General features: G+C 49.4%; 1 protein-coding gene across 1 annotated transcript in view; it reads left to right on the top strand.

Annotated features, from left to right (window-relative positions):
• SLC6A5 (solute carrier family 6 member 5) overlaps nucleotides 1–14,556 on the top strand; it is a 180,187-nt gene that overhangs the window by 145,590 nt on the left and 20,041 nt on the right. The window lies entirely within an intron of this gene.

Here is a 14,556-nt window from a genome sequence, read left to right as displayed (position 1 = left end):
GACATGCGGGGTGGACAAGCCCTGTGCTGGGCGTCCCCCCGCATGTCTGGGAAGATGATCGTAGCTGTGCTAAATTTAGCACAGCTACGATCAACTCGGAATGACCCCACTGTTCCCACTTTCAGCAATGCAACTGTTAAGAAGGTTCAGCATAGTATATCTCAGGCACCATATTAGGGTAGTACAACCTCTGTTTCTGTACCCCATTACATTGTCTTTGTCTCTGTTTAGTCCATACATATACTGTCTCTGTGTACCCCCGTTCATCTAATGCCTCTATGTACCCCCGTGCATTTACTGTCTCTGCGTATCCCCATACATCGAATGCCTCTGTGGTCCACATTACATATACTGTCTCTATGTACCCCCACACATATACTGTCTATATTATGTACCCCCACTTATATGTGCCACCCTTGTGTAGACCCATACATATACTGCCCCTGTGTACTTCCATAAATATTCTGCCTTTGCGTACCCTCATACATATACTGTCTATATGTGCCGCCCCTGTGTTTTCCCATATATCTAATGTCTGTGTACCCCTATATACCTACAGTCTGTTTCTCTGGATTTTACTCACCCTTACAGTCCCTATTCTAGGTCAGTCATCCCTACACCATTCAGGAGCTAATATGGGGCAGGGCCCGACAGGAGAGGAGTAATGGAGGGACAGTTGTGCTAGAAACATGCTTCCTGCCCTTTCTATCTGCCCCATCCTGGGTACATCTGGTGCAGGCAGAGCCGGCCTTAGGCATAGGCAAATTAGGCAAATGCTTAGGGCATTTGGTATGCTTAGGGGCACCAGCAGCTTCTGCTGATTAAAATGATATGCAGCATGCCTATATTCTGTGTGTGACTGCGGCTGTATCTGCATACGAAATACATTGCAGTGTATTCCTGGAAATCACTGTAATGTAGCATTTCGTATACAGATACACCCACAGTCGCACACAGTATATAGGCATGCTGCATATAATTTTAATCAGCAGAAGCTGCTTGTGCATCCTAGCCACATAGTAATGCAAATAAGATGCATTTTCAGAAACAAAAGGCGCCTGACGTTAGCAGAGCTGCCAGATGACTCATGCCAGGAATCTCCTGCAGAACTAGCGGAGGTGCTAGGGGGCACCAGCCAAAATCTTGCCTAGGGCATCATATTGGTTAGGGCCGGCTCTGGTTGTAGGAGGATGGTTTCTCCTGCTTACTAACTAGAGGAGCCTGTATTTGCTGACTGTGGGGCCCCAGGAGTCCCGGCACCATTTTACCTGTCGCGGCGGCTGCATGTGACGTCACGCAGCCGCCGCGACCACGCCCCTGATATGCCTCCGTTTGTCCGCCCATTTGCAATCCAACCTGAATTAGCCCCTGTATACACACTGCACATATCCCCCTGTAATACCCCAATAAAGGCCCCTATTTGGCTGGGTGGGAGATTAATACACCCATCTGGGACGTCTGTGTATAGAACAAGAAGTCTGCCTGGGATATAGCTGCTATTATAGTTTTACGACCATCACTTGTGTTACAGACAGAATCGTTTTCTGTTTACTGTTCCCAAAAGGAGAATGAAAGTGATGATAATACATATGTGCTATTACCGGCGTACAGGATCTGACTGCTGCCAGGAAACTCCACAAAAGCTGATTTACGCAGATTAAACTTACATTACATGATTGTCGGGAAGACATTAGGCAGACATTATCCCTCTTTTATAAGCAGGAGCTGGTATGGCTGCAAGTAGCAGAGAGATTACCATCTGCAGTGTAATTGCAGCCAGTCCTGGGAGAGGAATGGGAGGCTGTATACTCAGGAGGCTGTCATAGAGGTGCTGGATCGCCCCCTAGTGGTAGATTAATGCATGGCTGCATCCAAAAGCTAAACAAGTGACTGCCCTACAAACCAGTACAGCAGGGATGGGGAACCTTCGGCTCTCCAGCTGTTGTTGAACTACACATACCAGCATGCCTTGCAACAATTTTGCTATTTGGACATGCAAAAACTGTTGCAGGGCATGCTGGGATGTGTAGTTCAACAACAGCTGGAGGGCCGAAGGTTCCCCACCCCTGCAGTACAGGAACCAGTGCCCACCACTACACTTATATCTTCTATATCAGATTACTCCCATGCATCTGACTGGGTACCCCCATACATCTAATGACAGGGTACCACCCCAATATCTGCTACCGCTGTGTACCCCCATATATCTAATAACTGGGTAACCCCATACATCTAATGACTGGGTACCCCCATACATCTAATGACAGGGTACCACCCCAATATCTGCTACCGCTGTGTACCCCCATATATCTAATGACTGGGTAACCCCATACATCTAATGACTGGGTACCCCCATACATCTAATGACAGGGTACCCCCATACATCTAATGACTGGGTACCCCCATACATCTAATGACTGGGTACCCCCATACATCTAATGACAGGGTACCCCCATACATCTAATGACTGGGTACCCCCATACATCTAATGACTGGGTACCCCCATACATCTAATGACATTGTACCCCCCCAATATCTGCTACCACTGTGTACCCCCATACATCTAATAACTGGGTTACCCAAAATCTGCCACCTCTGTATACCCCCATGCATCTAATGACAGGGTACCCCCTTACATCTGCCTCCTCTGTGTACCCCCATACATCTTCTAATGACAGGGTACCCCCTTACATCTGCCTCCTCTGTGTACCCCCATACATCTAATGACAGGGTACCCCCTTACATCTGCCTCCTCTGGATACTCCCATACATCTGACAGGGTACCCCCATACATCTGCCTCCTCTGTGTACCCCCATACATCTAATGACAGGGTACCCCCTTACATCTGCCTCCTGTGTACCCCCATACATTTAATGACAGGGTACCCCCTTACATCTGCCTCCTCTGTGTACCCCCATACATCTAATGACAGGGTACCCCCTTACATCTGCCTCCTCTGTTTACCCCCATACATCTAATGACAGGGTATCCCCTTACATCTGCCTCCTGTGTACCCCCATACATTTAATGACAGGGTACCCCCTTACATCTGCCTCCTGTGTACCCCCATACATTTAATGACAGGGTACCCCCTTACATCTGCCTCCTCTGTGTACCCCCATACATCTTCTAATGACACGGTACCCCCTTACATCTGCCTCCTCTGTGTACCCCCTTACATCTAATGACAGGGTACCCCCTTACATCTGCCTCCTCTGGATACTCCCATACATCTAATGACAGGGTACCCCCTTACATCTGCCTCCTCTGTGTACCCCCATACATCTAATGACAGGGTACCCCCTTACATCTGCCTCCTGTGTACCCCCATACATTTAATGACAGGGTACCCCCTTACATCTGCCTCCTCTGTGTACCCCCATACATCTAATGACAGGGTACCCCCTTACATCTGCCTCCTCTGTTTACCCCCATACATCTAATGACAGGGTATCCCCTTACATCTGCCTCCTGTGTACCCCCATACATTTAATGACAGGGTACCCCCTTACATCTGCCTCCTCTGTGTACCCCCATACATCTAATCACAGGGTACCCCCTTACATCTGCCTCCTCTGGATACTCCCATACATCTAATGACAAGGTACCCCCTTACATCTGCCTCCTCTGTGTACTTCCAGTTATTTACAACCTCTGTGTACCCCTTTATATCTACCAGCTGTGCACCCCCTTATACTACCATGTTTCTGTACCCCTTTATATCAACTATTTCTGTGTACCCTCTAAAAACTACTACTGTCTGTGTACACCCTTATATATAACATCTACAGTATGTATGCCCCCTATATCTACCATGTTTGTGTATTACAGCTACAGTACCATCTGTTTACCTCGTTTCTACCTGCTGTCTCAGTTTCCCCCCCATATATAATGTTTGCTCCTATTATATCCTCTATTCCCTCCCTTAAGTGGGCCATACACTTTAAGATTATCTGTCCAATCAACCAATTGGCTGGCTGGAATGACAATCTGGCAATAGATGGGAGCGAATGACAATAAGCCATTCGCTCCCAGACACCGGAAAAGGGACAAAAACGGTCGTTCAGACAACTTTTTTTTTAAATCAAATGGACATTCCCCGTTTTCCAGTGTTTGGAAGCAAATGGTCTATTGTCATTCGTTCCCATACATTACCAAATTGTCATTCCAACCAGCTGATTGGTTGGTCGGTTGGTTGAACAGATAATCTAAAAGTTTATGTTCAGTTTCATTGTTTATCCTGTGTGACAGGAATAATATGTAATGTAAGAGCCTTTGGTGAGTGATCAATGTGAGGTTCAGTTCTTCTGAACCTTAGCCCTCAAGTTTTCCCAAGAGGTCATGTGGTGGCGGTTTCTATCTGTGGAAGCCGGTGGGATAATTACTGACCCAGCAAAATATATTATCTCACCTTAAAGACATCCACAAAACATGGCCTGTTGGGGTACTTGACTGGAGCTGAGAACACCTGGTTTAGAGCAGAGTTTCTCTTACTCCACCATTATGTCCAGGTTTTAAGGATATCTAGACTAGAGGTGGTAGGTGTCTCTGCATATTCCCATACACCTACCACCTTTATTTATACCCAAACCTCTACGTCCTCTCTTATTCACATATCTTCTGCCCCCGTGTGTACCCATACACAAACCACCCCTATCTATACACTTACATCTGTGGTCAGCTACCATCGTAACAAAGTAAATAAGCAGAAAAATACATTACTAACATGGGATACGGACTGTACAACCACAGATGCACAGGCAGCCATAATACGCACAAAAGAACGGGCAAGAGCCAAACTACAGTATTGTAGGAAATGGGTAGCAAATCATGGTGAAAATGAGCGAGGGAAAAACACGAGAGAAGAGGGCCCTGCTTGTGAGAGTTTACGATCTAAAGGGAAGGAGAAAAAAGATTTCCCCCAGCACACCAAGACATGTCAGCAATAAAACTTGAACACTACATGATAAAAGAAAATTCAGAGATCTTAATTGCATATATTTGCAATTAACTGGTTACGCCACCAGAACTCGGTAAGATTTCTCTGATACTGGTGGTCCCTAACACTACATGATAATCTACAGAGAAGGGGCAGACAGGGGTAACACAGAGGGGAAAGACAGTGAGTAAGGAGCATAGAGCGGTGGGTTAGAATGAGAGCTTACACACTATAGGTGAGGGACAGACAGGGGTGACACAGAGAGGAGAGACAGTGGGTGAGGAGCATAGAGTGGTGGGTTAGGATGAGAGCTTACACTCTATAGTGGAGGGGCAGACAGACAGGGGTGACACATAGAGGAGAGACAGTGAGTGAGGAGCATAGAGCGGTGGGTTAGAATGAGAGCTTACTCTCTATAGGGGAGAGGGAGACAGTCAGGGGTGACACAGAGGAGAGACAGTGAGTGAGGAGCATAGAGCGGTGGGTTAGGATGAGAGCTTACACTCTACAGGGGAGGGACAGACAGGATGACACAGAGAGGAGAGACAGTGAGCGAAGAGCATAGAGCGGTGGGTTAGGATGAGAGATTACACTCTATAGGGGAGGGACAGACAGACAGGGGTGACACAGAGGAGAGACAGTGAGCGAGGAGCATAGAGCGGTGGGTTAGGAATAGGATGAGAGCTTACACTCTATAGGGGAGGGGCAGACAGACAGGGGTGACACAGAGAGGAGAGACAGTGAGCGAGGAGCATAGAGCGGTGGGTAAGGAATAGGATGAGAGCTTACACTCTATAGGGGAGGGGCAGACAGACAGGGGTGACACAGAGAGGGGAGACAGTGAGCGAGGAGCATAGAGTGGTGGGTTAGGATGAGAGCTTACTCTCTATAGGGGAGGGGCAGACAGGGATGACACAGAGGAGAGACAGTGAGCGAGGAGCATAGAGTGGTGGGTTAGGATGAGAGCTTACACTCTATAGGGGAGGAACAGACAGGGGTGACACAGAGAGGAGAGACAGTGAGCGAGGAGCATAGAGCGGTGGGTTAGGATGAGAGCTTACTCTCTATAGGGGAGGGACAGACAGACAGGGGTGACACAGAGGAGAGACAGTGAGTGAGGAGCATAGAGCGGTGGGTTAGGATGAGAGCTTACACTCTATAGGGGAGGGACAGACAGACAGGGGTGACACAGAGGAGAGACAGTGAGCGAGGAGCATAGAGTGGTGGGTTAGGATGAGAGCTTACACTCTATAGGGGAGGAACAGACAGGGGTGACACAGAGAGGAGAGACAGTGAGTGAGGAGCATAGAGCGGTGGGTTAGAATGAGAGCTTACACTCTATAGGGGAGGGACAGACAGGCAGGGGTGACACAGAGGAGAGACAGTGAGCGAGGAGCATAGAGCGGTGAGTTAGGATGAGAGCTTACACTCTATAGGGTCGGGACAGACAGACAGGGGTGACACAGAGGAGAGACAGTGAGCGAGGAGCATAGAGTGGTGGGTTAGGATGAGAGCTTACACTCTATAGGGGAGGGGCAGACAGACAGGGATGACACAGAGAGGAGAGACAGTGAGTGAGGAGCATAGAGCGGTGGGTTAGGATGAGATTGCAATCTATACGGGAGGGACAGACAGACAGGGGTGACACAGAGGAGAGACAGTGAGTGAGGAGCATAGAGCGGTGGGTTAGGATGAGATTACAATCTATACGGGAGGGACAGACAGACAGGGGTGACACAGAGGAGAGACAGTGAGTGAGGAGCATAGAGCGGTGGGTTAGGATGAGAGCTTACACTCTATAGGGGAGAGGCAGACAGACGGGTGACACAGAGGAGAGACAGTGAGTGAGGAGCATAGAGCGGTGGGTTAGGATGAGAACTTACACTCTATAGGGGAGGGACAGACAGACAGGAGTGACACAGAGGAGAGACAGTGAGTGAGGAGCATAGAGCGGTGGGTTAGGATGAGAGATTACACTCTATACGGGAGGGACAGACAGACAGGGGTGACACAGAGGAGAGACAGTGAATGAGGAGCATAGAGCGGTGGGTTAGGATGAGAGATTACACTCTATAGGGGAGAGACAGACAGACAGGAGTGACACAGAGGAGAAAAAGTGAGTGAGGAGCATAGAGCGGTGGGTTAGGATGAGAGCTTACACTCTATAGGGGAGGGACAGACAGACAGGGGTGACACAGAGGAGAGACAGTGAGTGAGGAGCATAGAGCGGTGGGTTAGGATGAGAGCTTACACTCTATAGGGGAGGGACAGACAGACAGGGGTGACACACAGAGGAGAGACAGTGATTGTGGAGCATAGAGCGGTGGGTTAGGATGAGAGCTTACACTCTATAGGAGAGGGACAGACAGACAGGGGTGACATAGAGGAGAGACAGTGAATGAGGAGCATAGAGCGGTGGGTTAGGATGAGAGATTACACTCTATAGGGGAGGGACAGACAGACAGGGGTGACATAGAGGAGAGACAGTGAGTGAGGAGCATAGAGTGGTGGGTTAGGATGAGAGATTACACTCTAAAGGGGAGGGACAGACAGACAGGGGTGACACAGAGGAGAGACAGTGAGTGAGGAGCATAGGGGGTTATTCAGAGTTGTTAGCAAACCAAAAAGTTAGCAAATGGGCAAAACCATGTGCACTGCAGGGGGGGCAGATATAACATTTGCAGAGAGAGTTAGATTTGGGTGGGTTATTTTGTTTCTGTGCAGGGTAAATACTGGCTGCTTTATTTTTACACTGCAATTTAAATTTCAGTTTGAACATACCCCACCCAAATCTAACTCTCTCTGCACATATTATATCTGCCCCCCTCCCCCGCTGTAGTGCACATGGGCCCTCATTCCGAGTTGTTCGCTCGCTAGCTGCTTTTAGCAGCATTGCACACGCTAAGCCGCCGCCTACTGGGAGTGAATCTTAGCTTAGCAGAATTGCGAATGAAAGATTCTCAAAATTGCGATTAGAAATTTCTTAGCAGTTTCTGAGTAGCGCCACACTTACTCTGCCACTGCGATCAGTTCAGTCAGTTTCGTTCCTGGTTTGACGTCACAAACACACCCAGCGTTCGCCCATACACTCCCCCGTTTCTCCAGCCACTCCCGCGTTTTTCCCAGAAACGGCAGCATTTTTTCACACACACCCATAAAACGGCCAGTTTCCGCCCAGAAACACCCACTTCCTGTCAATCACCAGAACGAAGAAAAATCCTCGTAATGCCGTGAGTAAAATACCTAACTGTTGAGTAAAATAACTAAGCGCATGCGCTCTGCGAACATTGCGCATGCGCAGTAAGCGACTAATCGCATTATAGATAAAATCGGCAACGAGCGAACAACTCGGAATGAGGGCCATGGTTTTGCCCAACTGCTATCAAATTTGCTGCTACGATCAGGTCTGAATTACCCCCATAGGGGGTAATTCCAAATTGATCGCAGCAGGATTTTTGTTAGCAATTGGGCAAAACCATGGGGGTAATTCCAAGTTGATCGCAGCAGGAAATTTTTTAGCAGTTGGGCAAAACCATGTGCACTGCAGGGGGGGCAGATATAACATGTGCAGAGAGAGATAGATTTGGGTGTGGTGAGTTCAATCTGCAATCTAAAATGCAGTGTAAAAATAAAGCAGCCAGTATTTATCCTGCAACGAAACAATATAACCCACCCAAATCTATCTCTCTCTGCACATGTTATATCTGCCCCCCCCTGCAGTGCACATGGTTTTGCCCAACTGCTAAAAAAATTCCTGCTGCGATCAACTTGGAATTAACCCCCATGTGCACTGCAGGGGGGCAGATATAACATGTGCAGAGAGAGTTAGATTTGGGTGGGGTGTGTTCAATCTGCAATCTAATTTGCAGTGTAAAAATAAAGCAGCCAGTATTTACCCTGCACAGAAACAAAATAACCCACCCAAATCTAACTCTCTCTGCAAATATTATATCTGCCTCCCCTTCAGTGCACATGGTTTTGCCCAATTGCTATCAAAACTCCTGCTGCGATCAACTTGGAATTAACCCCATAGAGCGGTGGCTTAGGATAAGAGCTTACACTCTATAGAGGAGAGGCAGACAGACAGGGGTGACACAGAGGAGAGACAGTGAGTGAGGAGCATAGAGCGGTGGGTTAGGATGAGAGCTTACACTCTATAGGGAAGGGACAGACAGACAGGGGTGACACAGAGGAGAGAGACAGTGAGCGAGGAGCATAGAGCGGTACAGTGAGTGAGGAGCATAGAGCGGTGGGTTAGGAGGATGAGAGCTTACACTCTATAGGAGAGGGGCAGACAGACAGGGGTGACACAGAGAGGAGAGACAGTGAGCGAGGAGCATAGAGCGGTGGGTTAGAATGAGAGCTTACACTCTATAGGAGAGGGGCAGACAGACAGGGGTGACACAGAGAGGAGAGACAGTGAGCGAGGAGCATAGAGCGGTGGGTTAGAATGAGAGCTTACACTCTATAGGGGAGGGGCAGACAGACAACGGTGACACAGAGGAGAGACAGTGAGTGAGGAGCATAGAGCGGTGGGTTAGGAGGATGAGAGCTTACACTCTATAGGGGAGGGGCAGACAGACAGGGGTGACACAGAGGAGAGACAGTGAGTGAGGAGCATAGAGCGGTGGGTTAGGATGAGAGCTTACACTCTATAGGGGAGGGGCAGACAGACAGGGGTTACACAGAGGAGAGACAGTGAGTGAGGAGCATAGAGCGGTGGGTTAGGATGAGAGCTTACACTCTATAGGGGAGGGGCAGACAGACAGGGGTGACACAGAGGAGAGACAGTGAGTGAGGAGCATAGAGCGGTGGGTTAGGAGGATGAGAGCTTACACTCTATAGGGGAGGGGCAGACAGACAGGGGTGACACAGAGGAGAGACAGTGAGTGAGGAGCATAGAGCGGTGGGTTAGGATGAGAGATTACACTCTATAGAGGAGGGACAGACAGACAGGGGTGACACAGAGGAGAGACAGTGAGTGAGGAGCATAGAGTGGTGGGTTAGGATGAGAGCTTACACTCTATAGGGGAGGGGCAGACAGACAGGGGTGACACAGAGGAGAGACAGTGAGTGAGGAGCATAGAGCGGTGGGTTAGGATGAGAGCTTACACTCTATAGGGGAGGGGCAGACAGACAGGGGTTACACAGAGGAGAGACAGTGAGTGAGAAGCATAGAGCGGTGGGTTAGGATGAGAGCTTACACTCTATAGGGGAGGGGCAGACAGACAACGGTGACACAGAGGAGAGACAGTGAGTGAGGAGCATAGAGCGGTGGGTTAGGAGGATGAGAGCTTACACTCTATAGGGGAGGGGCAGACAGACAGGGGTGACACAGAGGAGAGACAGTGAGTGAGGAGCATAGAGCGGTGGGTTAGGATGAGAGATTACACTCTATAGGGGAGGGGCAGACAGACAGGAGTGACACAGAGGAGAGACAGTGAGTGAGGAGCATAGAGCGGTGGGTTAGGATGAGAGATTACACTCTATAGGGGAGGGACAGACAGACAGGGGTGACACAGAGGAGAGACAGTGAGTGAGGAGCATAGAGCGGTGGGTTAGGATGAGAGATTACACTCTATAGGGGAGGGGCAGACAGACAGGGGTGACACAGAGGAGAGACAGTGAGTGAGGAGCATAGAGTGGTGGGTTAGGATGAGAGCTTACACTCTATAGGGGAGGGGCAGACAGACAGGGGTGACACAGAGGAGAGACAGTGAGTGAGGAGCATAGAGCGGTGGGTTAGGATGAGAGCTTACACTCTATAGGGGAGGGGCAGACAGACAGGGGTGACACAGAGGAGAGACAGTGAGTGAGGAGCATAGAGCGGTGGGCTAGGATGAGAGCTTACACTCTATAGGGGAGGGGCAGACAGACAGGGGTTACACAGAGGAGAGACAGTGAGTGAGGAGCATAGAGCGGTGGGTTAGGATGAGAGCTTACACTCTATAGGGGAGGGGCAGACAGACAACGGTGACACAGAGGAGAGACAGTGAGTGAGGAGCATAGAGCGGTGGGTTAGAATGAGAGCTTACACTCTATAGGGGAGGGGCAGACAGACAACGGTGACACAGAGGAGAGACAGTGAGTGAGGAGCATAGAGCGGTGGGTTAGGAGGATGAGAGCTTACACTCTATAGGGGAGGGGCAGACAGACAGGGGTGACACAGAGAGGAGAGACAGTGAGCGAGGAGCATAGAGCGGTGGGTTAGAATGAGAGCTTACACTCTATAGGAGAGGGGCAGACAGACAGGGGTGACACAGAGAGGAGAGACAGTGAGCGAGGAGCATAGAGCGGTGGGTTAGAATGAGAGCTTACACTCTATAGGGGAGGGGCAGACAGACAACGGTGACACAGAGGAGAGACAGTGAGTGAGGAGCATAGAGCGGTGGGTTAGGAGGATGAGAGCTTACACTCTATAGGGGAGGGGCAGACAGACAGGGGTGACACAGAGGAGAGACAGTGAGTGAGGAGCATAGAGCGGTGGGTTAGGATGAGAGCTTACACTCTATAGGGGAGGGGCAGATAGACAGGGGTTACACAGAGGAGAGACAGTGAGTGAGGAGCATAGAGCGGTGGGTTAGGATGAGAGCTTACACTCTATAGGGGAGGGGCAGACAGACAGGGTTGACACAGAGGAGAGACAGTGAGTGAGGAGCATAGAGCGGTGGGTTAGGAGGATGAGAGCTTACACTCTATAGGGGAGGGGCAGACAGACAGGGGTGACACAGAGGAGAGACAGTGAGTGAGGAGCATAGAGCGGTGGGTTAGGATGAGAGATTACACTCTATAGGGGAGGGGCAGACAGACAGGGGTGACACAGAGGAGAGACAGTGAGTGAGGAGCATAGAGCGGTGGGTTAGGATGAGAGCTTACACTCTATAGGGGAGGGGCAGACAGACAGGGGTGACACAGAGAGGAGAGACAGTGAGTGAGGAGCATAGAGCGGTGGGTTAGGATGAGAGCTTACACTCTATAGGGGAGAGGCAGACAGACAACGGTGACACAGAGAGGAGAGACAGTGAGCGAGGAGCATAGAGCGGTGGGTTAGAATGAGAGGTAACACTCTATAGGGGAGGGGCAGACAGACAACGGTGACACAGAGAGGAGAGACAGTGAGTGAGGAGCATAGAGCGGTGGGTTAGGAGGATGAGAGCTTACACTCTATAGGGGAGGGGCAGACAGACAGGGGTGACACAGAGAGGAGAGACAGTGAGTGAGGAGCATAGAGCGGTGGGTTAGGATGAGAGTTTACACTTTATAGAGGAGGGGCAGACAGACAGGGGTGGCACAGAGGGGAGAGACAGTGAACGAGCGTTATTGTGACGTGGCGGCCATCTTAGATTTTAAAAATTATGCTAACGGCACCATTTTTTAAATTGGAACCGCTCCGCTGCCGAACTCTGTCACCGAGGCACTTATACAAGTGCCGCTTTTCATGTTACTTTCAATGGGCTTTTACTGCCCATGGCTTGGCCCCACCCCCGCCCGCCCTCCACTCCCACACCTTTCCTATTGTCAACGGGAGGCACCACTATCGGTGCCTCCTAAACCTAATTTTAATGTAAAACTGGTTAGTATAATACAAAGCAGATACTTATGACACAGAATGTGTGTCATAAGTTATCTTCTTTGTATTATCTTAACCACTAATGACAGGGAAGACACTGCCTCCCCTAACTGCACGTCCCTGGGGCAGACACACAGGGGTGGCACAGAGGGGAGAGACAGCGAGCGACGAGCATAGGTGGTCATTCAGACTGACAGGCAGAGGCGGTCGCGGGGCAGGAGGGGGCGTGCCAATGGCGTTAGAACGCAGGCGTGTCCGGACCGTTGCGGGGGTGGGGCTGTGTGATGTATATATACATTTGCAGAGAGACTTAGATTTGGGTGGGTTATATTGTTTCTGTGCAGGGTAAATACTGGCTGCTTTATCTTTACACTGCAATTTAGATTTCAGTTTGAACACACCCCACCCAAATCTAAGGGGCCCTATACACTAGCCGATCCGCCGCCGAGCTGCCCGACGGCGGATACAGCCGACGAGCGACCCGGCGGCGGGGGGGCAGTGACGGGGGGAGTGAAGTTTCTTCACTCCCCCCGTCACGCGGCTGCATTGAAGTGCAGGCAAATATGGACGAGATCGTCCATATTGGCCTGCATGCACAGCCGACGGGAGACCAGCGATGAACGAGCGCGGGGCCGCTCATCGTTCATCGCTGGAGCCTCCACACTGAAAGATATGAACGAGTTCTCGTTCATTTATGAACGAGATCGTTCATATCTTTCCAAAAATCGGCCAGTGTGTAGGGCCTATAACTCTCTCTGCACATGTTACATCTGCCCCCCCTGCACTGCGCATGGTTTTGCTCATTAGCTAAAACATTTGCTGCTGCAATCAGATCTGAATTAGGTCCATGGTTTCTTCTTGTTTTTGTTACTTCACACATTTGAAGGAAACCTGGGTGATATCATGAAGGTCTTTAGACATCAGAGTAGACCATAGCAGTTTTTATAGGTAAAATAAATTATAGCTCAAAACAGGACAACCAGACATGATGTATAGGAACAGACCATAAATATTAAAGGGTAATATTCTGCAGCCAAAGGAATGTATCATCAATCCCCTTTAATATAGTCTCAGGGTGAGTGTATGGTTGCTACACATAGATAGAGAGAGGGACATGCAGAAATAAAATGTGGCTGCAGAAACATTGTGTCTTTTGGCCTTTTGTGACATCAGTCTAGAGCACAGGTTCTCAAACTCGGTCCTCAGGACCCCACACAGTGCATTTTTTCCAGGTCTGCTCACAGAATCACAAGTGAAATAATTAGCTCCACCTGTGGACCTTTTAAAACGTGTCAGTGAGTAATTAATACACCTGTGCAGCTACTGGGTTACCTGCAAAACATGCACTGTGTGGGGTCCTGAGGACCGAGTTTGAGAACCTCTGGTCTAGAGCATACTTGCCTACCCCACCCTCTCCATGAGGGAGAAAATGCTCTGTTCCTGGACTTTCCTGGTAATGTATGATTGCCATCACCTGTGGTGAGCTAGTTAATTGATAAGAAAGGTGTTTCACCACAAGTGATGGCAATCATACATTACCAGGAAAGTCCAGGAACAGAGCATTTTCTCCCTCATGGAGAGGGTCAGGTAGGCAAGTATGGTCTAGACCACAGGTTCTCAAACTCGGTCCTCAGGACCCCACACAGTGCATGTTTTGCAGGTCTCCTCACAGAATCACAAGTGAAATAATTAACTCCACCTGCGGACCTGTTAAAATGTGTCAGTGAGTAATTAATACACCTGTGCACCTGCTGGGTTACCTGCAAAACATGCACTGTGTGGGGTCCTGAGGACCGAGTTTGAGAACCACTGGTCTAGACACATATAAATACGCTGCCTGCATGTAACTCTTAAAATAAGCTTTTAACCTCATATGTAAAATGTGAGTTGTATTCTTTGATTTTACCACAAGGTGGCGCTGTTACCCTCTTTCTTGATTGATACCACTGGAGCCACTATAACAGTAATACAGGGACTTCTGCTGTCAACCTTGAGTCTCATTACAGATGCGTAGAACTTACTCTTCCCACTCTTGCTGTGTGTTCT

Source organism: Pseudophryne corroboree, chromosome 11 (assembly GCF_028390025.1).
Source record: "Pseudophryne corroboree isolate aPseCor3 chromosome 11, aPseCor3.hap2, whole genome shotgun sequence".
NCBI lineage: Eukaryota > Metazoa > Chordata > Amphibia > Anura > Myobatrachidae > Pseudophryne > Pseudophryne corroboree.
This window is presented reverse-complemented; position numbering and strand designations above follow the sequence as displayed.